The 25,948-nt window shown below is 34.3% G+C and overlaps 1 protein-coding gene across 2 annotated transcripts in view; it reads right to left on the minus strand.

Moving 5' to 3' along the window:
* The window catches only part of PAG1 (phosphoprotein membrane anchor with glycosphingolipid microdomains 1), a 220,375-nt gene that overhangs the window by 136,914 nt on the left and 57,513 nt on the right, over positions 1 to 25,948 (minus strand). For both annotated transcript variants that reach the window (XM_074278960.1, XM_074278959.1), the window contains exon 2: positions 9,116 to 9,175. The gene's annotated coding sequence lies outside the window, so the exon portion shown is untranslated. The remainder of the gene's footprint in view (positions 1 to 9,115; positions 9,176 to 25,948) is intronic.

Raw genomic sequence — 25,948 nt, forward strand, 5'->3', positions numbered from 1 at the left:
AATGGGAGTGACAACCTGTAAATAAATAAGTGCAAACCAAATACAGAGTAGAGGTAGTTTGGGAAAAGGAAGTCTAAGTAACAGAGTGTGAGGGGAGGGTGGGAAATCAGAGAGTTGGAAAACATTAGTAAGGAAGAAGTACATTCCAGGGATGGAGGAGAGAGCTATTGCCAACATAAGGAGACCTGAAGAGGACACCAGAGTTAAGCGTGGTTGAAACGAGAAAAATGGAATTCAAAAAAGCAGGGTAAAGTATAAGAAAATTAGAAAGGTAGAAAAGAGCTACTACTCCTCTCCTCCATAGTCTTCTCTTAGCTTTTGTTATGTGGCAACTTACTGGTTCTTTTTCTTCTGACTAGCCCTCTGATTTCTTTAGTTGACTTTCTCTTCTCTTTTGCCAGATAATTAATTCTATTTCTTAAGGCCCTGATTTTGGAGTTTCATACTGCCTTCTAAATGCACCCTAGAAAATCTCATACAATTTCAGGTATTATCTCTATGTCCAAAATCTGTATTCTTAGATCCAAACTTCTTTCCCAAGTTTTCAACCTGAATTCCCAACTTGCTGCTGAATATCTCCATCAGATTGTGCACATCTAAAACTAAATTCATTACTGCCCCTTCCAAACCTGCTCATTTCTCCTAAGTTTCCTTTGAGAATTATTGGTCCCACTTTCTCTTTTCAGTTTCTAAGTTTGGAAATTTTCTTCAATTCCATCTTCCCTCTTCTTCTTTGCACATCCAAAAAAATCAGTAACCAAAAATCTATTGTTCTAGTTCTGAGATATCTCTGGGGAAATCCTTGAGCTGAAGAAGGAAATAACAAATGACCAAGATAACTCCAAATGGATCCACAAAACGTTGAACACAACTGAACAAAGAATAATCAAAACAAATTATGTGTTGGGCACTAGGTGAAATATTTTACAATTATCTTATTTGCTCTTCACAATAAGCCTGGCAAGTAGGTACTCTTTTATTTCCATTTTACAATTGAGGAAAACAGAGATAAAATGACTAGCCCAGAGTCACACAACTAGTTACTGTCTAAAGTCAAATTTGAACTCGGGTTTTCCTGACTCCAGTCTCAGAGCTTTATCTAATGTGTCACTTTGCTGCCTTATGGAAAGGATTTATGCACAGGATTATCAGGTTGTGCTAGATGAACTCAGATCTGTCCCAATTCTGAGCGTCTGTACAAATAGCCTAAGATCTCCCATCAGTCATGTAGTGACAGCTTTCAACTTTATATTCAGTTATACACATTATCAAATGACACACTAATCAGCAAAGACATAGAAAACAGATAAGAGGCCTACTATATCCTTTGGGAGACAAGTTGACAAAGTGGTTATCAACATGGGATCTGAGCTAATGGTCCGCATAGTGGTGATTATAGCCAACTTGCTGCTTTACTGACAGTTTTGTTTTATTAGCTTCCCATTTAAACAGTGCTTTCAAATCATTTGAAAAGGAGGATGGAAACCACACCTCCCCCCAAGAAAACTGAATTTTACTGTATAGGAAAATTCTCTTTTTTAATAGTGAGACACAGTAAATGCATTTGTTCAGGATTAAGATATTGCTCTTTAGCAAAAGAGCATCGATTTCTGGGATTCTTACATTAGGTTTTATTGTATCTAGACCACAGATTTACACTGCTGTAACTCCCTGTCAAGCATCATCTCTGATTTATGAATAAGTAATACTATGCTCTAGGGAAACATTGATCTAAAAGAAAAAAAAATCAATATACATCTAGCATGCATTATACTTCGACTGTGTGACTTTTTCTCCTAAGTACTAAGCAATATTAAGTATAAAACTAAGTTACTTGTTTTCCCAATAAATTTAACTTAAGGTTATTTGAGAGTGACCAACATTCTATTATTTTGCCACTCTGGATCTTCAGAGTATGAGTATTTTTCTGTGAAATATAAAGACTTGGACTGGGTACACAGCACTCAGTTGATGACTGCTTAAGAAGTTTTTACATACTATTTGCAACACAGAAGGCATGCTATGAGATGTTTTTTCACTTGTTATGTTTGGTCTTTTTTCAGGGCACATCTGGGCCGTAAAGCTTGTGGCTATTACAATTAACTGACATAAAATCAAACCAATGTCTTATTCTGAAAATATCTCTCTTTGCTTTGAGAGCTAGAGATCAAAAATGAGACAAAAGTAGAAAGTTTGAATGACTTCAGTAGGCTCTGCCATCACCTTAGACTTTGGTGCAATCTAAATCTATTTTCACAATCAACACAGTTGCTAAGTTCTAACATAGCCTGTATTGATTGCAAAACTACAGCAGGTCTGAGCTCTTGCTGTTCTTTCTAGAACTGGTTAAAATTAAGAATGGATTTTATTCTATTTTCATTCAGCTATTCAGATAATTCAGTCCACTATTTTTGTTACCCTTATCTTTGCAAGAGATACATTAATTTGTTGGATTTGTTTGGCTGTCTAGAATGTGCATGCTATCTCACCAGATAACCTGATTTTATAACGAGTTGTATTTGTTTTTCCCTAGGAGAAATAGAAATCTCCTTTAAAGATCTGAGAAGTTTTAAGTGTCCCTTTCATCTTGGTCATCTTCCCCTGACACATTTTTCCCTATGGAGCAGATCTTGGATTTCATCAGCAGATGGAACTTCCAATGAGAGAATTACCCTACAAGTGGAGATTGGCACTCTCTCTTCAATTTGTAATCTTGGAATTTGGGGAATATGGAAGCTATCATCAAAATTTAAGCAATCAAACAAAAATTATGGAATGTCCTTAACTATGTAATATGATTAGAATTATTTGCAAATAAGACTAGGTAATGAAAACCAAATATAATCTTTATTAGCACAAAGCATAGTTTAAAATAGTATCAGTGAATAACAAGGGGAAATAAAAGTATCATGTACTTTTGGGCATGCTTATACTTTCCTGTGAGCCATATGTTTGTATATACATGCATACATGTACACATATATATGTATACATATATAAAATTATCATGGAACATTAATATTTTAATAACTGGAATGTAATGCTTTAAGATTTGCAATTTACTTTACACATATTCTAATTTTAGCCTGACAACAATCTTGTAGAGTAGGTGTCGTAAATACTATTATGCTCATTTTATAGATGGTAAAAGTGAAATTGAGAAGTATCATGACTTACCTTTGTAATATAACTAGGAAGTACCTTCAAAGGTTCAGGGCCTTCTTTACTCTGAATCTAATAACTATGCCTTTCTGTGATACCACTCAATGAAATAATCATACATAAGTAGGAAAAAATAAATACATTCATACCTGGAGTATTGTTTAATAGGTATACTGGGTTAAAGAATAATAATAAACATGCCCCAGAAACTCAGAAATACCACTATGTGCTGCTATGCTCCTAGAGACAGGGATTATTTCTTTTTTTATATTTTGTATATCTAGCACAAAGTTCAATGTTATGCACATAATAGGTGCTTAATAATGTTTACTGAATTGAACCAAATTTTAAGAAAGTTAAGCCTAAAACCATAGGATCTATCTGGGTTAAATTTTAGTCTCTGATTGCTAGAAACATATAATATTTCCTCCCCATATAGAAAGACAATGCTAATGAAGAAAGTAGACTTTTCTGGTTTTATAGAGTTGGTCCTTCTGCCTAAAGTGACAAACAAAAGGCAGGCTGTTGAAAGGCAGGATAAGGGAGGATAAGCAGATGAATTCAGTAGAATTGTGACCTCAAAGGGCAACCAAGAATGCTTCTGAAATAGATCCCAAGAGGAAAAAGTTACTCCTGCAGGGGAAAAAGGAATTCCTTAACAACTTAAAGGGCAGATTTAATTAAAGGACAGTGCCCTATTTTACAAGATTCTCAGTGTAAAAAGAATGTGAAAATTCATGCCAGATGTACTCCTTCCTTTCAAAACCAGAAAAGCCATTACATGATGGAGTTTAATAGGCTTGGGTCACTTAGGTCTTGAACATGTGAGATTTGTAAATCTTTTAAATGGGTGCACCTGACACATATATGTATTGAATTCACCATGGAGCCAATATTAGAGTAAATCTAATGTTGAGAATAACTGGAGAGAGTTGAGTTAACTTGTACTTTATTTCTGGAAACCAAGTTTATGTAAAATGAAGTTCCTGGATTTAGTTGTTGTAGATGCAGATGACTCAAAGTTATTAAGGATTTGGAAGTGTAATTAACATTATAGTCTAAATGCTGAAGACATATAGTCAGATCTATTTTTTTTCATAAAAGGTACTACATTAAGCAGAACAGAAAACAACAGAAAACCTGCTGGTATCCTAACTAGTCTTGCTGCCCCATGTTCTTCCCTCCCTCCCCCCACATTTTGGGCAGATGAGATCATGTCACTCTTCTGTTATTCAGGGCAGTTAAGGTGGCACCATAGTGCCCTGTCTAGAGTCAGGAAAACTCACCTTCCTGACTTCAAAACTAGCATCAAAAACTTCCTCACTATGTGACCCTGGGCAATTCACTTAACCCTGTTTGCTTCAGTTTCCTTATCTATAAAGTGAACTGGAGAAGAAAAAGAAAAACTACTTTATCATTTTTCTCATGAAAATCCCAACTGGGGTCACGAAAAGTTCTATACCATTGAAACTAAACAACCACATCCTTTTTATGTTGCAACAGGAAGAGGCTTGAACTTAGAGACAGGGGAGCTGGATTTTCCATCCCTTCCACTTACTATTTGTGAGATCTTAGACAAGTAAGCTGACAGCTTTGGAGCAAATTCCTCATCTGAAAAATGAGCAGGTTGGGCTTTTTAATCTACTTTCTAGCTCTAAATCTATGACACTGACTTCCTTTTTTTTTTTTTTTTTCAAATTAAAATCAAGAGCAATAAAGGAGTACTAAAGAAGAAAGGACTATTAGAAAACGGTTACAGAATCTCGGAATCATACTTGAAGAAAGTCCAAATTCCTTAATCTGGCATTTAAGGGCTTCCATAATTTGATAACTTTATCTTTAAAGTCTCATCTCACATGAATTTTCAATAGTCCTCATTTTGCAGTGAAACTGATCTACTTGCTGCCATCCCCTATACATGCTTCATACTTTTGTACTTTGCTGGCTCAATTGTTGAACTCCTTGACATATTTAATTCATCATATTGGTTCAAATTCTACTTCTGGGACAGCTAGGTGGCGCAGTGGGTAGAGCACCAGCCCTGAAGTCAGGAGGACCCGAGTTCAAATCTGGCCTCAGACACATAACACTTCCTGGCTGTGTGACCCTGGGTAAGTCACTTAACTCTGATTACCTCAGCAAAAACAAATAAGTAAATAAAATGAAAATCTCTACTTCTTCCATAAAGCATTCTGACCTCTCCATCTTTTCCTTTCCAAGATGTATATAGTACTTTATCTGCACCTCAATTATGTTCAATGAGATTATATTTGTAAAACAGTACAGTGCCCAGCACATAGTAGGTATTTAATAAATGCTCATTCCCTTCCCCTTCCTTATAATTTTATATTATATTCATATTAGACTAAGTTCTTTTGTTTCCTAATTCCATGAACAGTGCTCTTGTTAAATATTTTAAAAATACTTGTGCAATTGAACAGGAAGATCTAACTCCATATTAAAGATAAATCGTGACTAGAACAGATTTATTTATTGTTGTTCTGAGTAGGCAAAGATCCCTACTGGGAAGAAAATCAGGAAAGTGGATACAATACTGCTGAATGGTATATATGTGTCAGTATGTGGTAAAATCACTAAATCTGCTTTGAACTCAGGGCCTCCAAACTTCAGGGTCAGTGTAATTTTAGTGATATATTCTGTTAGTCTTGTGTTTTCATCTGGACAAAGATGGATAATGTATTTAAAAGAGCCACGCTGTAAAAGCTACAAGGGAGTTACTAGCTGTGTACTGTAAGATATGATGAGCAGGTTGATTTTAGAAAAACATGAAAGGACTTGCAAAAAATAATCAAAAAATCCCACAGTAGTAGCAACTGGTCCTAAAACTCTTCAGAGAGACATCAATTAACCTCTTTGACAATGTGTCAATACATACTATCATAGTGAGTTAAAAAGAACTTAGAGGTCAAGTTCAATTTCCCACTCAATACAGGAACAGATCCTTATGACAGCCTTTGTTGTCATACTGGAATACAAATATCTGTCATGTTGAAAGAATCAACCCCATCTTAGCCTCTTCTTTGCCCAATGTTTTCAATTCATTTTATTAGACCTCTCTTGCTCCATCCAAGAATCCTGCCTCTATCACATACATTGTAATTTTTTTAGGTTACTAAAGGGAAGGAAACTAAATATGTGTTAGTCCAAATCTTATTTGGTACATTCCTGAATAAAATTGGGCTAGATATATGTGATAACTTTATAACCAAAATAAACATACATATATATATATATATATATATATATATATTTTAATAGTTTTTATTTACCAGATATATGCATGGGTAATTGTACAACACTGACAATTGCCAAACCTTTTGTTCTAATTTTTCCTCTACTTCCTCCTATGTTAAATATGTTAAAGACATATATATATTTTTTAAACTATTCTTTCAATGATCCTGGTTTGTTAATATTATTTGAATACATACTCTATTCCTAAGTTGTATATCTAACACACAATGAAGGCTCAGTAACTTACTGCAAGCATGCAAAACAAATAGAAGCCAAGTTACAAGGACTGAATTAATTTTTTTCTTCATTAACCTATTAGAGAAAACAGCTGCTTTTTCACTTTTTAATCTTCCCCTTCTAAAATCTTATTCTCCTTTAACTTAGTTGAGGGAATTGTCACTTTTCCAAAACCACACATTATATTACAATGTGACCTTCAAGATCCTTCTCAAAACTGGTTTCATAATTTCGTTTAGAAGGCAAAGTGCATTTGCCTGAATAAAAACATTCCCACAATTTAACCAAGCCTCACAAGCTTCCGAGTCACAATCTTGGCTAGAGTTTGTTTTGTATGTTATTAGGCTGCTCTCAAGAGAAGAAAGGAAAATACAGAGGGGGGCTCTGAGGGAAAGGCAGGGGAACTTTCCATGAAAGTGCTGTGTAAAATGACACAGCTGTAGCACACACCTTCCCGGGCCTTGTCTGTCACCCTTCAAAGGAACTGGCAACCTGCTATCATTCCCCAAGCACCCCCACAGTGCTTTATCTTGTGCATGTTAACCAGAGTCAAGGTTCATAGCAGTTTGAGAAAGTCTTATCTGATTCTCACAAGCTCAAGTTAAGCCTGTGGAGTACTTGAGAGAGGAACTCCCTGGAATACTAATCCATTTCTCAGTGCCTTCAAAGTAAGAAAAAAGACACCATCTGGAGACAGGCCAATTTTAAGTGGACATTTTTGTTTTCCAGTTGAAATGGAGTTTTTGAGTAACAAAATGGAAAGACTTATGGAGAGGATACTGGCAAAAGTAAGGACATTAATTGGTCAAATTTTTACTAGGACAGTACAGGTTCCAAAAGTAGAATATATCCTATATTATCTTTCATTTTCCAAAAAACTTCCGGAAAATCTTTTGGATTATGGAGACACGTATCATTTTTGCCCCCTATGGAATGGAGGGGAGGGGGAGTATTTATCACCAAGCCAAGATCCTCCCTGGCTAATAGAGAAATCTGCATTTTATAGCACAAAGAAAAAGAAAGCTGCTTCTTATAAAAATATCTTCTATAAACTGATCTAAGGAAAAAGTGCAGTTAGCCCTTTCATATTTGGGGGGGTGGGGAGGATTTGGGAATGTAAAGCTCATGCCCAAACCACACCCACTCCAACTGTATAGAAAATCCACATAGTTTTTTTTTTGGCCCTTCCTTCATACTAGAGAAAAAATCTGATTTTTTTTCTTTTTTATAGAGTCTCAATATTGTAAAATTTTATATATATATATATATATATACATGTACATGTATATATATATATATATATATTTATGCATTTCTGAGATTCTAAACTTTCTCTGTGTCCTTTGTGGCTTCCTTAAAACTCTCAAAAAATTCTCATTTAATTTCTTATGCTGACCCATGATATGTCGAAACCAAAATGGATAAAGCCCTGAAGTGGCAGGAATAACTACAAATATCATTTTCTGTAGTTCCAAATGGCAAAATTAAGAGGACAGGGACTATGTTTTTGCTTTTCTTTACGTTCCCAGTATTTAACACTGATCCCAGTACATGGTAAGGCTTAATAAATAATAATAATGATAACATCAACAACAGCTAACATTTATACAGCATTATCTACATGCCAGGCATTGTACTAATCACTTTTTACAAATGTGTCTCAATAGATTTTCATATCAACCTAGGAGATAAGTGGTCTTATTACCCCAATTTTAAAGTTAAGGAAACTGAGGCACAAAAAAAGCAAAATAACTGGCTCAAAGATACACAGCTAGTAAGTGTCTGAGGATCAGAATTGTGCTCAGGTCTTCTTGACACTGGACCCAATACTCTCTCATGGCAGTACCAGCTGCCTCTATGGTCTTTGTCATTGCCTACTAGTGACAAAGTGGCCTCTATGAAAAAGTCATGGAGCATTTATTAAATCTATTGGCTCAGAATTGAAATCACAGAATTACAGATTTTGAACTATAAGTTTGGAGAAGCTGAGCCCTGAAGCAGATAAAAAAAAAATCCTTACTTTTGGAAGAAGTATTTACCCAATTACTGGTTTATATTTAATATAATACAATATAACATAACATAACATAACATGATTTATTATAAGCTAATCATCTTCAAATTAAAATTTTCCCCTACTGCAAAGTATAGCATAGATGTCTCAAGGTATGTGCCATTTTTGTTGATATACTTGTGATTTAGTTGAGAAATAACAGTTAAGTAACAAGCAGTACCTTCTCCATAGAAGGTGTTCTTAAAGCCTTAGGATAATTTTACTCTATTAAAACTTTATTAAAGTTTAAATCTGTACAAAGACTTTTGGGAATACCCTGTAATCTTAAAAAAAAAGAAAAAAATTTCAACCCAACCCAAGTCAATGTCTCAGCATCAATAAATGATGTCAGCATATAAGATTAGGTTGAAAGCCAGTCAGCCTTTAAAGAAAATGGTGAATAATTACCTGGAAGTCTCTTTGCCAAAGCTCACATTGTATTCATCTGTAATAGAAGGAAGTCATCATCTGGATAGAAAACACAAAGATAAAATCTGTCACTATCCTGATTGTGTGGAACTAATAAATGCTACATGAGAAAAAGTGATTAAAACTCTGGCACAAATAACAGCAACATTAAACCATGATTACTTTTGAAATTTAAGTAGCAACATTAAATAGGAATATTTATCATATTCATAGAACAATGTGTATATGTAATAGTAATGAGATATATAAAGAAATAAACAGTGAAGTTTCAAAAACCAAATGTATAAATAATTAATATTTTAGAAGTAACACTGGGTAATGGAGAGGGGGGAACTTGAGAGTCAACAATTCTGAGTTTGATTCTTGACTCTGACACTGAACTGTGTGTTCATAGGCATACCTCTTCTCTTTTTCAACTTAGTTGTTTTCTCTGTGGAATGGGGATAATAATATTTGTACCATGCATCTATACAGCAAAGAACAAGTGAATGAAGAATGCATATTCAAGTACTACATGCCTCTGGATAGATTTCCTATAGAGCTTGTCCAATGCTATTTAGGTTCAGGAAAACATAGATGGACAAATGAACTAGGTAAGTCAAGAATAAAAAAAAAAAAATGAAACAAGGGATTGCTTTTTTGTGACTGGGATCAGGTATGCAATTGGGATTAAATGACTTGCCTAAGGTCACATAGTGAGTGTCTGAGGCTGGATTTGAACTCAGGTCCTCCTATATCCAGGGACAGTGCTCTATCCACTGAGCCACTTAGGTGCTCCATGTGATTGCTTTTGAGATACTGCAGAGCATATTTTACTGACTCCAAGCTTTCCATGAAAGTAAAGCATTCTTTTTAAGACTAATATTTTAATATTTTATAACACTAATCTTTTCAACACTTATAAATATGACTTGTAAGATGGATATCACTGTCTTCAAAGAACTAAAGAGGGGTATCAAACTGAGGGCAATGGAACATGGTAAATATGACCCATGATCAATGAGGAGCTCTAAAGAATAACTACAAATGAATCATTAAGTAATTGTATGACCAGAAAATAAGATGGGCTGCTTATTGAGGGATACATAACAGAGAGCCACAGTGATGCACTGGTCTTGTTCATCCTTCATTGTTGAAGAAGACCAATGGCATCACAGGATGATGTCCTGACTTGGATATAAATTAGATTTAAGTGAGGCAGAGCTGTACAAAGTCCTCAGTCTCTTTTTTTCAGAGTCATTGAAGTTCACTTATAAGACAAAAAAAAGGTCAATATCAGTGGTGATGGCCTGGAGTGCCATGGGTGACCTTGGTGATTTTGATGTCTGACCAAGTTTTAAGTGCTGCACAGTATCTGCTTCAGCAATTTTCTTTTTTTTTAATTTTTATTTGTTTGTTTGTTTGTTTGTTTATTTGTTTGTTTCAGCAATTTTCATGGCCTTTGGAACAAATTGTTCTCATCCATTCATTCTGCCAGGGAATCTTCAGGTGGTTGGGGGATAGACACCTTCCTTATTCACCAATGGTTCTGCGGTCTGTGGGTTACCTTCAATCTAGTTTAGCTCATCTGCCAAAGACAGTTTTACTGAAGTATGGTGGCTGCACATGCAGATGAACATTAATGGACAAAAATGGAAATATTTACTTATCATATTCATAGAACAATCTGTATATATAATAGTAATGAAATATTTGAAGAAATAAACAGTAAAATTTCAAAAACCAAATACGTAAATAATTATTATTTTAGAAGCAATACTGGGTAATGGAGAGTGGGGAACTTGAGAGTCAACATTCTGGGTTTGATTCTTGCTCTGATAATTAACCTGTAGTGTGTCTACAGGCATATTTCTTCCTTTTTCCCTTTCTCTAGCTTCCTGGAGCCAAAGGGATAACTGAGTACCAGGTAGACACACCAGTGCTAAATGAGCAGATGAAGGTGCTAGTCTTCCTTTATCACTGATGCCTCGGTGATATTGAAGGAAATCATGGAAGGATTTTAATATGTTTGTTGTATTCCTTTGTGGCAAACTTGGGGAATATATGGGCAAAACCCATGTGAGACAGGAAGGAATGAATGACAATGTGTCTTATTGGAAGGAGCCCTCCAAATGATGATATCATAGATCCATTTGAGTAGATGAGCACCCTGTACCAGGATTGTCTTGGAGAAAGTATAATGGAAAATAGAGCTACAATTATTAAATAGCTCAAAAATATCTCTGGCTTTTTAGGCCAAGTCTCAATTGTGGAAGACTGCCTCAGATTTAGGTACGCTTTTTAACTTGATCTTTTTTGAAAACTGAATAGTACATTTCATATTTCATGCTTTGGGGGACTAATCTTATGATATTAGAAATGAGAAACTAATCAGTCTTGCCTGAGCAAGACTGCTATCTAGGAATGTGCGAGAGCCAACTATTATTAGATAGTTAAATTTTCAAGAGGAATACTTAATACCTCTGAAACTTGTAACAAATACTACAAATCAGGGATTAACTTATGTTGATTGTCTAGACTGAAAGTATTAGAAAAAAATGCTACTAAGATGTATTGTTTACTTTATCTATTGCAGAGAGTTAGTTGTTAAAAATTTACCAGCACACTGCTTCTCCTATTGTCTGAATGTTGAATAATTATATTGTTTCCTTTGTTTTGTTGTGATGGAGGAGTTTGAGGTGCCCTGCTACATAGAGCTATTAACACCTATTATGGTGTTAATAGAGGTGTTATAGAGGTGTACTTATTGCTGCCCCATACTTATATTCTCTCCCTGGCCATTTTACCAAACTTTAAACTTTCCCTTTTGATAGCTAAAACTTATCATTAAAGAGTTACATATGAATTTGAAAATCCATCCCTAATTACATTAATAGCTTTTATATCTGTTTATGCATTTATAATACTCAATTGTTATTTTATCTTTCTGTCTTGGGACACACCAAATTTCTTTCAAATGGGTTTCCTATTAAAAAACCAAACAAACAAAAACAAAAAAACCACTGCCTATAGCAGTTTAATTTTCCAATAGCAACTCTAATTCTTTGTTTTGGAAAAATAATCTCTAAACATGATAGTGATTCTACTAATTCTTGTACTATACAAAATAAAAGACATGATGACATACTTCCATTTCTCTCCTATACCTCCATACAACAGCTAAATGAGTCAAAAATATATAACAACTAGTATGGATTTTTTTTAAATAAAAAAGTATACTTCTATAAATCAATAGTTTTTATTGCTGTTTCTAAACAATATTTTAAAAGCACAGAGACGTTTTTCTTAAAAAGAGATGTAAAAAAAAGTCATGTTCAAAAATAGAAAAAATTGGCAAGAAGTTTACTAATACAGTTTCTGATTTACAAATTCATACACAGGCAGTCTTTAACATCAATTTGCATTGTGCTCTAGAAGCTGGTTTCTGAGTTGATTGTTAACTTCAAAGAATATAAGCTTCTTGAAGGTAGAGTTTGGAACACCCAGTAGGGTGCCATTAATAAATGCTTGTTGTAATGCTAACTAGGAAAACTTGTTCCTGCTTCACTCCAGGGACTACTCATCTAGGACCTCTACCCTAGACTCTGTGAAATGCCTCCAGTGATCCAAAACTCAAAGAGCTGGAAAACTGTGAATTGTTGGAATTAGAAGTATACCCGATTTCCATTAATGAGGAGGCAGAATAATTGGAGTAGTCCCCCATCCTATTGATGGGGCTATAGTGGATAGAGATGTAGCTTTTAGCATCCCAAACAGGAACTTTGGATACCGTTTGTAATAGAAACATACCCAGTATAGGTTCTATAGTATTATGAATATGGTATTATTCTGGGGTCCATGAACCACCACTGCCCAGACAGATTTTAGGGGATGCATGAACTCGAATAGGATATATACATATACATGTACACTTATGTATATATACAAATGAAATTTATTTTCTTTTAAAATACCATATTTAATTTTATGCCTTTTAAAACATTATTGTAAGAAGAAGTTTATAGGCTTGATTTACCAGATTGCCAAAGAAGTTCACAATACAAAAGAAAAAAAAAAAAAAAAAGGGTCAAGAACCCCTATTCCAGAGGATATCAACTCAATTGAAAGGAAGATGGGTATTGTGTCTCTCCTCCTAGGAAAAATATCAGTACTCATCTATTGAATAATACAAGGGTTAACCTGCCAATTTTCCCTTATGCTGTCACCACCTGTTACTTCAGAGCCAGGTTTCTTCCCTCACCCTCTTGCCTTCAATGGAACAGAATGTATTTTGACAGTTTCCCTCCCCTAGGAGCAAGCACCCTTTAAGATTTTCTAAAGATTTTTACTTTTAATAACAATGAGAAACAGTGGGGGGGTCTTTGGGCACAAAAAGAATTAAAGTAATATTCACCTACATTTGAAAGGAATCACCAGGGACATTTCATTGAATAGTAATTAGATATCTAGGATGGTGGTAGTCATGGAGGGGATGAAATGGAGAAAGATTTGAAGAGAAAGGACATTGGAAGATGGCTATGGAAGAAAGCTAGGAACTATGAAAGGAACTATGGAGAAACAATAATAGCAAGAGTGGAGATGGAGATGGGAAGGATGAACAGCCATAAATATTTACTTTCCCATTCAGCCTTTCCTGCAATAGAATTTCAAAATAATCCAAATTTACTTTTAGGACTCTTCCATATCTCTTTCCCTTTCCAAACAAAATAATAAGATTTAGAATCTGAAAGGACCTTAAAGAGGACATAGCCCTAGGGCTTCTTAAAACTGTTCCACTTACTTCAGTCTCTTTTACCCTAGAAATTTTTATGCAAATCTGAATTTTTATGCAAATCTGTATATAAAATGGGTATGCAAATCAAACATTTACAGATAGTAATCATGAAGAAATTTATTTTAAAACAATTCTTTGGTATACATATAATTTTACCACTTATTTTAAAAAAGCAAATCTGCATACTAATGAGATGGATGTGCTTGTTTATTTTTACACACAGAATTAATTGGTGGAATATTAATATTGGTGGAATGTTTGATACTGTAGGACATAGAACATTTAGAAACTTTTTACTGTTGCCAAATTTTTCATAACCCCCACATTCACTTATTCTATCCCAAATGGGGTCATGATCCATAGTTTAAGCCCAGACATTTCATATTTTGGATGAGGAAAATGAGGCACAGAAGTTAAATGTGTTGCTCTAAGTAGCAATTGTCAGAAGCAAGATTTCAGGAATTTAAATGTCCTTATGCTGTCATAAACCCTATCTTGAGTCACTGCCAATCCAAAAATCTTTCTTCCCTGCAACTCAGCTAATTTGTTATGTATTAGAGAAAAGTAATCTAAACTAATTCACATCATAGTAGGCATAATTCAAAGTCCACAGTCCTAGTGTTTGCCTTTTTAAAACAGAATGCTTGGTTAAGGGAAATTAGCCTCTAACTAGTAGAATTTTTTACTGTAAAACAGTTTTAGTTTTATAGAGTGGTATGTGATGAAATAGTTTGGTGTAAAAAGGCTTTCCCCCAGTTATTTCTGCTTTTTACACTTCCTTCCCTTTCCTGGTTCTAAACCCAGTTTGTCGAAAAGCCCCAAACAAAGTATGTCCACAATTGCAGCCTACTCATGATCACCAACTTTGGGGTGGGGGTAGCCTTGGAAAGAAGGGTGTTCCATTTTCTACGTAGTTCAAATGAAACTTTCCCAATTCCTGTTTGCTTGTTTCATAGTAAACATGCTTAAATTTATCTCCTCAAACCTTCTTCCCCCAAACCTCAGAGGTATAATAAGATAGCTTAATTTCTATACAAAGCCTGGGTGAATCACACCAGACCTTATTCATTCATTCATTTTATTAGAACTGGAAAATCAAATATCCAAAATAATTTAGGTTACTTCTGGGAAAAAAAAAGCAAAGAAGAAAAAAACTATAGGTGATGATATAATTTTAAAAATTAAGCATCCCAGAAGCAGGATGATTTGGGGGATCATATGCAAGGTCCGTTTCACTTAGAGCAGCCATATTTTTTATTGGTCTCTGAAAGAGATTGAGTGGCTTGGTAACATGGTAAATATGCTGGATACACAGTGAGGACCCAAGGAACAACAGGAATCTTCTTTGGCCCCATCTGTTCAAAAAGGCATTGAATACAACTCTAGATATTTCACAAAGGGTATCCAACATGGCTTTCTAAAAATACATTCTAACCTTCCCTGAAACAACCACATGGATGGAATACAAAGTAGGTTAGAATTCTTTTAATTCTTCTGTCCCTTCACCCAGTGCAGTGACAAGTTAAAATCTTTTATATAATTCAGTGCCCAAAATTCAGCAAGCAGATTTCCATGCAGAGATAAATTTCTATTATAGCATACAGATACATTTTTTTAAAGTTCATACTGATATCACATTTAAGTTTAACTTAACTGTTATAGCATGTAGGTGCAAAAATAAACAAAAAATCCATAGTGGTATAAAAACATTTAAAACTTAACTGCCTGCCAAATCACTCCATGAGTACAGACTTATACAACTGCTATCATCTTTGCTTTTGTATCACAATTAACTTAATAAAACTACAAACAGTGGCAGCTTTATGTGATACTTCATGAAGAATAAAAATGACTTGGGCATAATCAATTTAGGATTTGGGCTTCCTTTTAAATAGAGTACAATATGGAAATATGTTTAAAATGATTGTACATGTATAACCTGTTTTGAATCACTTATTGCTTGCTGTCTTGGGAAGGGGGGAGGCAAGGGAAAAGGAGAAAAAAATTTGGAACTCAAAATCTTACAGAAATGAAAATTGAAAACTATCTTTACAAGTAATTGGAAAAATAAAATGCTGTTGAAATTGAAAAAGAAATAAATTAAGTGTACCTTTTTTGTTGTTATTGCATATATAACCAAAGAACAACTAATTAGGAAAGGAACTGGCCCTTGATAAAGAAAACTCCTATCAATATGCATGTTAGTACTAACTCTGTTGCTGACAATCTTAAAAGAGTAACATAGAGCAGATGAGAGGTTAATTGACTTGCTCAGGGTCATATAGCAAATCAAGTCAGAGACAGTATTTGAACCAAGGTTTTCCTGACTTAGAAGCCAGATTTCTATCAACTTTGTAGTTGTTATTGTTCATTTAGTCATGTCTGACTCTTCGTGATCCCATTTGGGGTCTTCTTGGCAAAGATACTAAAGTGGTTTGCCATTTCTTCTCCAGGTCATTTTTACGGATGAGGGAACTGAGGAAAATTAAGTAAAGTGGCTTGCCCAACTATAAAGTGTTTGAGGCCACATTTGAACTCAGGAAAATGAATCTTCCTCACTCTAGATCCAATGCTCTATTCATTGCACCAATTTAACATAGTCTTTCACAAACACTTACATGTGAAACAGTAAGAAATTTTAAGGAATACTAACACATTTAGATTTTTCTTCTTCTCATTCATTGTCCTAAACACTATAAATGAGGCATGCCAAATATTTCTACCCAAAGATATAAAGAAAATATTATCACATGTTCATCTTATTAAGGGAGATAGGAATAGAACATATTTATTACAATTTAAATTGTGTCTAGAACAACATTTTTATAAACATCACCCTCACAGATGTTAATATATTATAGATCAGTTAATAGTTAAACACTGGTTTTAATAGCTTGAAATGATACAAATATAATACTATGACTGTCACTTCTATGCTGAACTTGAATGAGTAATCAACTTAGACCACCTGGAAAAAATATTCCAACTATAAATGATAAATAATTGACTTGGGAGACAATTATGAAAAAACAGTCTGGTAAGTCATTATGAACACCCATAAACAGATGAGTAGTATATCTTGGTTTAATGAAAACTTTAGTAATTAAAACTCCAATGACCCTGTGTTTGTCTCAGATAATAAAACAGCAGTTAAGAAATGGGACATCCCCTTATCACATGACTTCAAAAGTTAGCTTAAAAATTTTTATTAACAATAATTTAACAAGAACTTTTAAAAATCTGTTCCTACCATTTCTCCATAGATAATAATTATAAGGTGCTTGGCACCTTATAAAAATAGCCAGGCTATTTTCATTATTGTGCAAATTTTTTAAAATCTCAAAATGCATTCACATATTTTGGCAAAACTAATTCCCACTTTAACCATGTCCAAAAACTATGCTTCTTTTGCTATTTCAAATTCATTACAGTGAGTGGAGTATTTCATATTGATAATTCTAAAGTCTTTCAAAGGTGGAGTTTTTTTTTTTTCCTATAATGTTGGTATCATTTTATAAACTACTCTCCTAGCTCTGCTTGTTTGGCTCTGCATCAGTTAATAAATTCCTTTCAAATTGTCCATTTCATCATTTCTCATGGGACAGTAACATCCTGTTTCAATTGTTGGCTATTACGATAAGAGTTACTAAAATATTATTGTATGTATATATCTTTTTCCTCTTTCTCTGAATTTTTTTTTGAGTAGAAATCTAGTAGTAGTATAGATGAATCAAAGCATATGTTCTGGGCATGTTTCCAAACTGCTTTCCAGAATGGCTGAGTCAATGTATAGTTCCACCAACAGTGCACCAATGTAGTTGTTTTCCTACAATCCGCATCCCCCCCCCCCAACATTTGTCATTTTCCAAATTTTTTCCTTGCTGCTCTAATTTCTTTATAACTTTTTATATATAAGTGATATATGTACTTGGAGGTTATTTAGGTATATAATGTGAACTGTTAGTCTAAACTTAATTTTTGCCAGACTGTTATATAGTTTTTATAGTAGTTTTTGTCAAATAGTGAATCTTTTTTTCCAGTTAACAGTCTTTGAGTTTATCAAATCTTACATTACCATCTTTATTTTTTTTTATTTTTGTAAGCATAAGTTCCACTGATCAATCTTAAAAACAACAAACAAAACAAAACAAAACAAAAAAACAGGTCCCACATGTGCAAAAATGTTTGTGGCAGCCCTTTTTATAGTGGCAAGGAATTGGAAACTGAGTGGATGCACCTTAATTGGAGAATGGTTGAATAAATATGGTGTATGAATGTTATGAAATATTATAGTTCTATAAGAAATGACCAGCAGGATGATTTTAGAGAGACTTGGAGAGGCTTACATGAACTGATGCTGAGGGAAATAAGGAGAACCAGGAGATCATTATACATGGCAACAGCAAAATTATATGATGATCAATCCTGATTGGATGTGGCTCTCTTCAACAATGAAGCGATTCACATCAGTTCCAATGTTGTTGTGATGAAGAGAGCCATCTGCACCCAGAGAGAGAGTTGTGGGAACTGAATGTGGATTACAACATTTTCACTTTTTGTTGTTGTTCGTTGCATTTTGTTTTCTTTCCCATTTTTCCCCCTTTTTGAACCCATTTTTCTTTCTTTTTTTTTATTATTATTATATATATATATATTTTATAATATTATCCCTTGTATTCATTTTTCCAAATTACCCCCCCTCCCTTTATTCCCTCCCCCCGACGACAGGCAATCCCATACATTTTACATGTGTTACAATATAGTCTAGGTACAATACATGTGTGTGAATATCATTTTCTTGTTGCACAATAAACATTAGAATCCGAAGGTACATGCAACCTGGGCAGACAGATATTAGTGCTAACAATTTACATTCCCCTCCCAGTGTTTCTTCTCTGGGTGTAGCTACCTCTGTCCATCATTGATCAACTGGAAGTGAGTTGGATCTTCTTTATGTTGAAGATTTCCACTTCCATCAGAATACATCCTCATACAGTATTGTTGTTGAAGTGTACAGTGATCTTCTGGTTCTGCTCATTTCACTCAGCATCAGTTGATTTAAGTCTCTCCAGGCCTCTCTGTATTCCTCCTGCTGGTCATTTCTTACCGAGCAATAATATTCCATAACCTTCATATACCACAATTTACCCAACCATTCTCCAACTGATGGACATCCATTCATCTTCCAGTTTCTAGCTACAACAAAAAGAGCTGCCACAAACATTTTGGCACATATATGTTTCTTTCCGCTCTTTAGTATTTCTTTGGGATATAATCCCAGTAGTAGCGCTGCTGGGTCAAAGGGTATGCACAGTTTGATAACTTTTTGGGCATAATTCCAGATTGCTCTCCAGAATGGCTGGATTCTTTCGCAACTCCACCAGCAATGTATTAGTGTCCCAATTTCCCCACATCCCCTCCAACATTTGTCAATATTTGTTCCTGTCATCTTAGCCAATCTGACAGGTGTGTAGTGGTATCTCAGAGTGGTCTTAATTTGCATTTCTCTGATCAATAGTGATTTGGAACACTCTTTCATGTGAGTGGATATAGTTTCAATTTCTTCCTCTGAGAATTGTCTGTTCATATCCTTTGACCATTTATCAATTGGAGAATGGTTCGGTTTCTTATAAATTATGGTCAGTTTTGAACCCATTTTTCTTGTGCAGCATGATAATTGTGGAAATATGTATAGAGGAACTGTACCTGTTTAATATATATTAGATCATTTGCCGAATGAGGGAAGGAGTGAGGGAAGGGAAGCAAACAAATAGAACACAGGGTTTTTTTTGTAGAGGTGAATGTTGAAAATTATCCAAGTATGTATTTTGAAAATAAAATGATTTAATTAAAAACAAATTAAGAGCTGACTTCAAAAAAATTATAAAACAGATACAAATCATTTTAATGGAAATTGTTTTTTAGTAAATTCTAGATCTGATACTAATAATTTCCTTTTCTTATCATTTCTCCCCACTGACATTTTGAATTTTCTTCCTCCAGGTCTGATTGCTACAGCATTAATTAAATTAATTTTCATAGTATTATGATTTTTACTATACTGGATCAACCTACCCATGGATAATGAATGTTTCTCCATGTTATTTAGCTCTTTTTTTCTCTTGGAAGATACACTTACTTCCAAGCATTAGGTAATTTCTGTAATTATCTTTCTGGCCCTTCTGAGTTTTATTGGTTACATATAGGAATGCTTTTGATTTATGTGGACTTATCCTATACAGCACATTTTTTCAAAAGTTTTAATTTTTATTAGTTTTAATCAACACCATAGTTCTATAAGTACACTATCATCTTCACAAAGTTCTTGTTTTATTTCCTCTTTGCCTATTATTATTCCCTCTGTTTCTTTTTCTTATCTTACTGATGTGGGTTAAGATTCCTTTCTAATTCCCAGTCCCCATGAATTTCAATGGGAAATATCCGGGGCTCTCCCAGCCCCCATCGGGTCTGAGCTAACTTGGGGTGTCCCAGCCCCCACTCTAATGATTTCCCCAATCCCCACCCCCAGCACAGTTCCTTATCTAAAAACCCATTGAATTCTAACCCTGGCTGAAACCAGCCAGGAGCCAACCTGGGACTCTACCCACGGGCCCCTTCAAGATTACCAAAAGCCCCCCATTATAAAAAAGGGAACCCTGGAGTCCACTCTTTGCAGATGTCCCAAACATGGCATCCTTACGCCGGCCATGTCAAGGGTTCCTGCCCACTGGTGCCAGTCCTGGCCCTGGTGTTTTCTACCTTCCAATCTTCCAAATCCCACAATAAACTTCTTTTATTAATCTAGGTTTTTGGGTCTGTAAATTCCTTTACAGAGGACTCTGCACTGTTACTAGACCTCATTTAACTCTGTACCCTTGCACCGAATCCAAAGGGGTTGCAGGGGAGCTCTATTTGACTCCCTGTACCCCAAACCTGCCACTAGATCTCAATTAACCCTAATTTCATTTAGGTACTCCTTATCTAGTTCTCATCATTACTACTATATCTAGCATTTTTGATATTATATTAAACAGCATTGATGATAAGATCCATCCTTGCTTTACCTCTGATCTTATTGGAAAGTCTTCTTAATTTTCTCCATCGCTACTGTTTGAGAGCCTAGTTCAAAGAAGAGCAAAGTATCACTGTATTAGAGAATACATGGTGGGTGGTTATAAAGAATGCTGAACACCAAAGAGGGAGAAAAAAAAGTCCATTTATTTCTATAATTCTTAGAGTGCTGTTGTTGTTGTTGTTGTTTTTATTAGAAATGAATGTTGGATTTTGTCCAAACAGAACATTTCTTTTATTGCTAGGATTACTTGAATTTTAATAGAAATGAGTGTTAGAATTAGCCTGGGATTCCTGGCATAAATTCCAACTGGTAAAATTGCATAATCTTTCTAATATGTTGTTTTAACTATTTGTTAATATTATATTTAAAACTAACATCAACATTTTTAAATTAGTGACATTAGTTTATGGTTTTTGCTTTGTCCATTATTAGTTTAGATATTAAAACCATAATTATATCATAGACATTAGAAGGGTACCTTATTTTCTTATTGCAAATAGTTTATGTAGGATCATATTAATTCCTTTTTTGAGTAGAGACAGAATTAATTTGTGAATCCATGTTCCTGGTATTTGTTTTCTTTGGAGTTCATTTATGTCTCATTCAATTTCTTTTTCTGATATTGGTTCTTATTCTACTTCTATTAATCTGGAGATTTTTATTTTTATAAGCATTTTTTGTAAGCATTCATCTATTTATTCTATATGTTAGCATACAATTGTGCAAAACAGTTTCAAATAATTTCCTTTATTTACAATCAATTTGCAACTTAAGATATAACTTAACCAGCTAAAATTTGGGAATAATAGTATTTGTCCCTTCAAAAATATATTTCACAGGAATAATGTCAGAGGGCTGTATAGCACAATAGAAAAATTATGGGATCTTGAGTCAGGATATTGAATTGCCTGTCAAGCAATTCAACCCCTTCCCTCCCCCCAAAAAACCTTGTTAGCTGTGTGACTATAGATAAGTCACTTATCTGTAAAATGGGGAAAATAATACTTGCCCTATCAGTCTCACAAGATTATGGGGAAAGAACTACTTTACAAATTTAAAATACTATAAAAATACGAATTGTTGCTATTGCAATTGTTATAATAACAATAATCAGGTAAATGTGACAGACCATTAGCCGTTTTACCACAAAGTGGTATTGAGGAAAATAAATAAATGATTTTGGGATTTTGTGTACAGTGTTGATGGTCTAAGAATACAACTTTATGGCAAGCAAGAAATGAGACGGAGTGCCACAAAACATTAAAATTCTTTGCCTAGGACTCAGACAGGTGTGTTATATTATGACAAGATCACATTTTTTCCCTTAATAGATGGATGAGAGTAAAACCAAAACAAAATAAAAACTTCAAACACCAATATCACCTGTTTATTTAGTTTATTTAGTTTTGTTTTTAAATACCACTTATGTTTATTTAGTATTGTTTTCAAATATCACTTATGTTCAAGAAAAATGTGAGCAATTCTTTCAAACTGATCTAAATATGATGAAATAAAGTGTGCTTAAGTGTATGTATACACACACATACCCAAAACAATGTGCCTATATTATGCATTTTAATTTTGATTTCTAACTGAATAAAATATTCTGGATTTATATGAACATTAATCATCCAATGATTTACCATTTCATCTGTCTGCAGTTTTTAGGATTTACTGTGTATAGTTCAAAGTCCACCAAAGCTGGAACTTTCATTTCAGCTACTGAAATTCTAAACCATACAACAGTGAATTTTTATTTATGGTTATTACACTTGGAATATGGAAAGGGAATGGGACTCAGTCCTGGATTTTCCCTTTACAAATGCTATGATCTTAAACAAGTAAATTTCTTTGAGCCCTAGTTTCCATATCTACACAACCTAATTCAGATTTATAATGCATATTAAAGGAAATAACATACCTAACATGTACTGGAAGTCTTAAAGCTCTACATAATTGTTAGCCGTTAATATTTTTGTGGGGTATGGAAAGAACACTGGCTTTAATTCATAAGACCTCAGTTCAAGGCTCAACTCTGACAGTTTGTATGAGCAAACTTAAACAAATCAGTAAATTTTATTTATTCTGAAAGATGAAAAAAATAAAACCCAGATGACCTCCCTTTTAGCTTTAAAATTCAATGACTTTATGATTATGTACATGTATATATGTGTGTTCCTATATATATGTGTGTATATATGTGTATACACACTTAAAATCCTATTAAAAGTGTTTAGCCTCTATACCTTGAGAAATAAGGGCTATTTTTGATGGTATAAGAGATTTGAAAAATTCACACATGCTTTGCAGATGGAAGTATTAATAAATATTTAGCCGTAGAATGCAAACCAGATGTCCAGTGAATGAAAGCCAGACTGACTCTTACTTTATTCCCCAACATCATTAATGGTACATAAAAGGTACTAAGCATTCAAGTACAGATGGCACTATGCTGCAAGCAATTACACATCAAATTAAAAAGATATAATTCATATCCTTCAGGATGTTGAGTTCAAACAAAAAGGTCGGCTTCACATATTTCTTCAAATAAAGACTTTTTAATGACACATTTGAATCTTTTTTTTTTTTTTAATTTCCTTTTTGGTTAAAAAAAAATGTTTTTGTTAACCTTTTCCTCTTCCTATATTTGATGCTACTTTGTAATAATTAAATTAGGAGCTATTATGGCTTTTTTGAGTTATTTTCAATCCCTGGAATTTCCTCCCCTTATGCCATTGAATTGCTATCCATCCTTTAAAGGCTAACTTCAATTCCACATCCCTGCTGTTGACACCTTCCTTTCTCAGACCTCAAAAAACATTCTTTACATCAATTCTCATGTACTTATCATGCCATGTTGAGAATCAGAGTCCTATCTTCAATTCAGTTTTAAGCTCCATAAAAACAAAGGTAATTATCTAAATTTTTAATACCCTAGTGCCTTTTTGTATACATACACTATGTATAACACAATAGGCACTTAACAAGACTACAGCTTTCCTTTGGTCATAAAGTGGCAAAGCAAAAATGTAAACAAACTACTCTGGATTCAAAATTCAATACTCTTTAAACTACAGAAGGACATTATTAAGAGAAGACCCAGATAATCTGGACTAGAAAAGACAATAGAAAAGAGAGGTGGGTAATAGGTTGGTTAAAGAGTAGTGCTAAGCTTTTGAGGAACTAGAGTTGACAATTTACTTCTATGAATGTCTTCCTAGACATAAATCATGTTGTCTATGTTAATAGTGGAAGATACGTGGAGAAAGCAGATTTACTATCTTCTTAATTTCATTAATATAACCATATGATAATAGACTTGGAAAGTACTTCAGAGACCATCTATTTCACTCCACACCTGACAAAAGAATTCCCTTGACAACATTATCAACAAGATAAAAATCTTGAAAATTCCAAATAAGGGAGGAAACATTATCTTTTCTGTGCATTTTGTCCTACTTTGGGATAAATTTTCCTTATATCAAGGAATTAAATTAAGTGGCTTACTTATTTTATAAATGTCATACCCTTAATACTGGATTTTAATATAAATGCAGTTTGCTGCACTAATGTCCCTCTGCAATTTTCTCCCATTACTTCTAATTCTGCCTCTGGAGGAAAATAAGCCAAATTTCTCTTCCACCTGACAATTCTTTAGATATTATCACATATGATTTAGATACTACCACATGTGATGCCTCCAGAGGCAGAATACACACACACACACACACACACACACACACACACACACAAACACACACACAAGCTAAACAATGTCCAGATTCTTTAAATTATCCTCATATGTCATAATTTACAGCCCTTTCACCATTTTTATCACTTTCAATACATTCAAGTTTGTTATTATGGCACAGAGAACTGAACACAATACTTCAGTTGTGGTCTTTTCAGGACCAAATTAACTGGGACTACCACCACTATCATTCTGGATACATGACTTTTATCACAGTTTATGGTTGATTCGTAGTTGTTGAAATCCACTAAAGTCCTGATACTTTTTTTTTTGGATGGGGGGCAAAATACTCTCCTGTTATGCCTCCTCTATATTATACTTGAGAAGTGGAGGCTTACTTTTTTTAACCCTGATAGGACTTTATGTTTTTTTAACCATGCTAATTTTTATATTATCAAATTCAGTCCATTCCATGATCTTTTCAACAGTGAGGTGATTCAGGCCAGTTCAATGGACTTTTGATGAAGAGAGCCATCTACACCCAAAGGGAACACTGTGGGGACAGAGTGTGGATTACAACATAGCATTTTCACTTTTTTGTTGTTGTAGTTGGCTTGCATTTTGTTTTCTTTCTCATTTTTTCCTTTTTGATTTGATTTTTTTGGGCAGTGTAATTGTGGAAATATTCCTTCCTAATTTTGTGCCAATCACAAATTTGACAAGCATATCAACTATACCATTATCCAAGTTATTGATAAAGAGCAAAAAATAAAGAGTACAGGTAGTAATGTAGTGGGCGTAGCCCCTTTAAGATTCCTTGTCTGATCTACCTTTGGGACAAGATATTCCTAAGGGAAAAGATCTGTACCCAGCCCCCAGTTGGTTTGGGTTTTCAGCTCCCTTTGATACAAGATCTGGTCAAAACTAGTTTGGGCTGTACCCAGCCCCCCCACCGGATCTGAGCTGGCTTGGATAAAGCCCTCCAAAAATCTGGCCTTCAAAGAATTAACCTGAGCTCCTCCCATTGCTTCTTCAAGCAGATAACAAAGAGCAAAGCTAGAATCATCTTGGGTTCAGAGATTTGAAAGATGCCAGCTAAGATGCTTGCATCAGAGATTCTCTGTCCCCGCCGCTTTCAGTGTATATCTTCCTCTATCTAATGCCTTTTACTAACCAGACCTTAACCTTGCTTCCAAACCCGGCAATAAACATCTTTTTACCCATCTAGGTTTTCCGCCTGTAAATTCACTAGACCTGATTTAACTTTGTATC

This window comes from Sminthopsis crassicaudata, chromosome 1, assembly GCF_048593235.1.
Source record: "Sminthopsis crassicaudata isolate SCR6 chromosome 1, ASM4859323v1, whole genome shotgun sequence".
Classification (NCBI taxonomy): domain Eukaryota; kingdom Metazoa; phylum Chordata; class Mammalia; order Dasyuromorphia; family Dasyuridae; genus Sminthopsis; species Sminthopsis crassicaudata.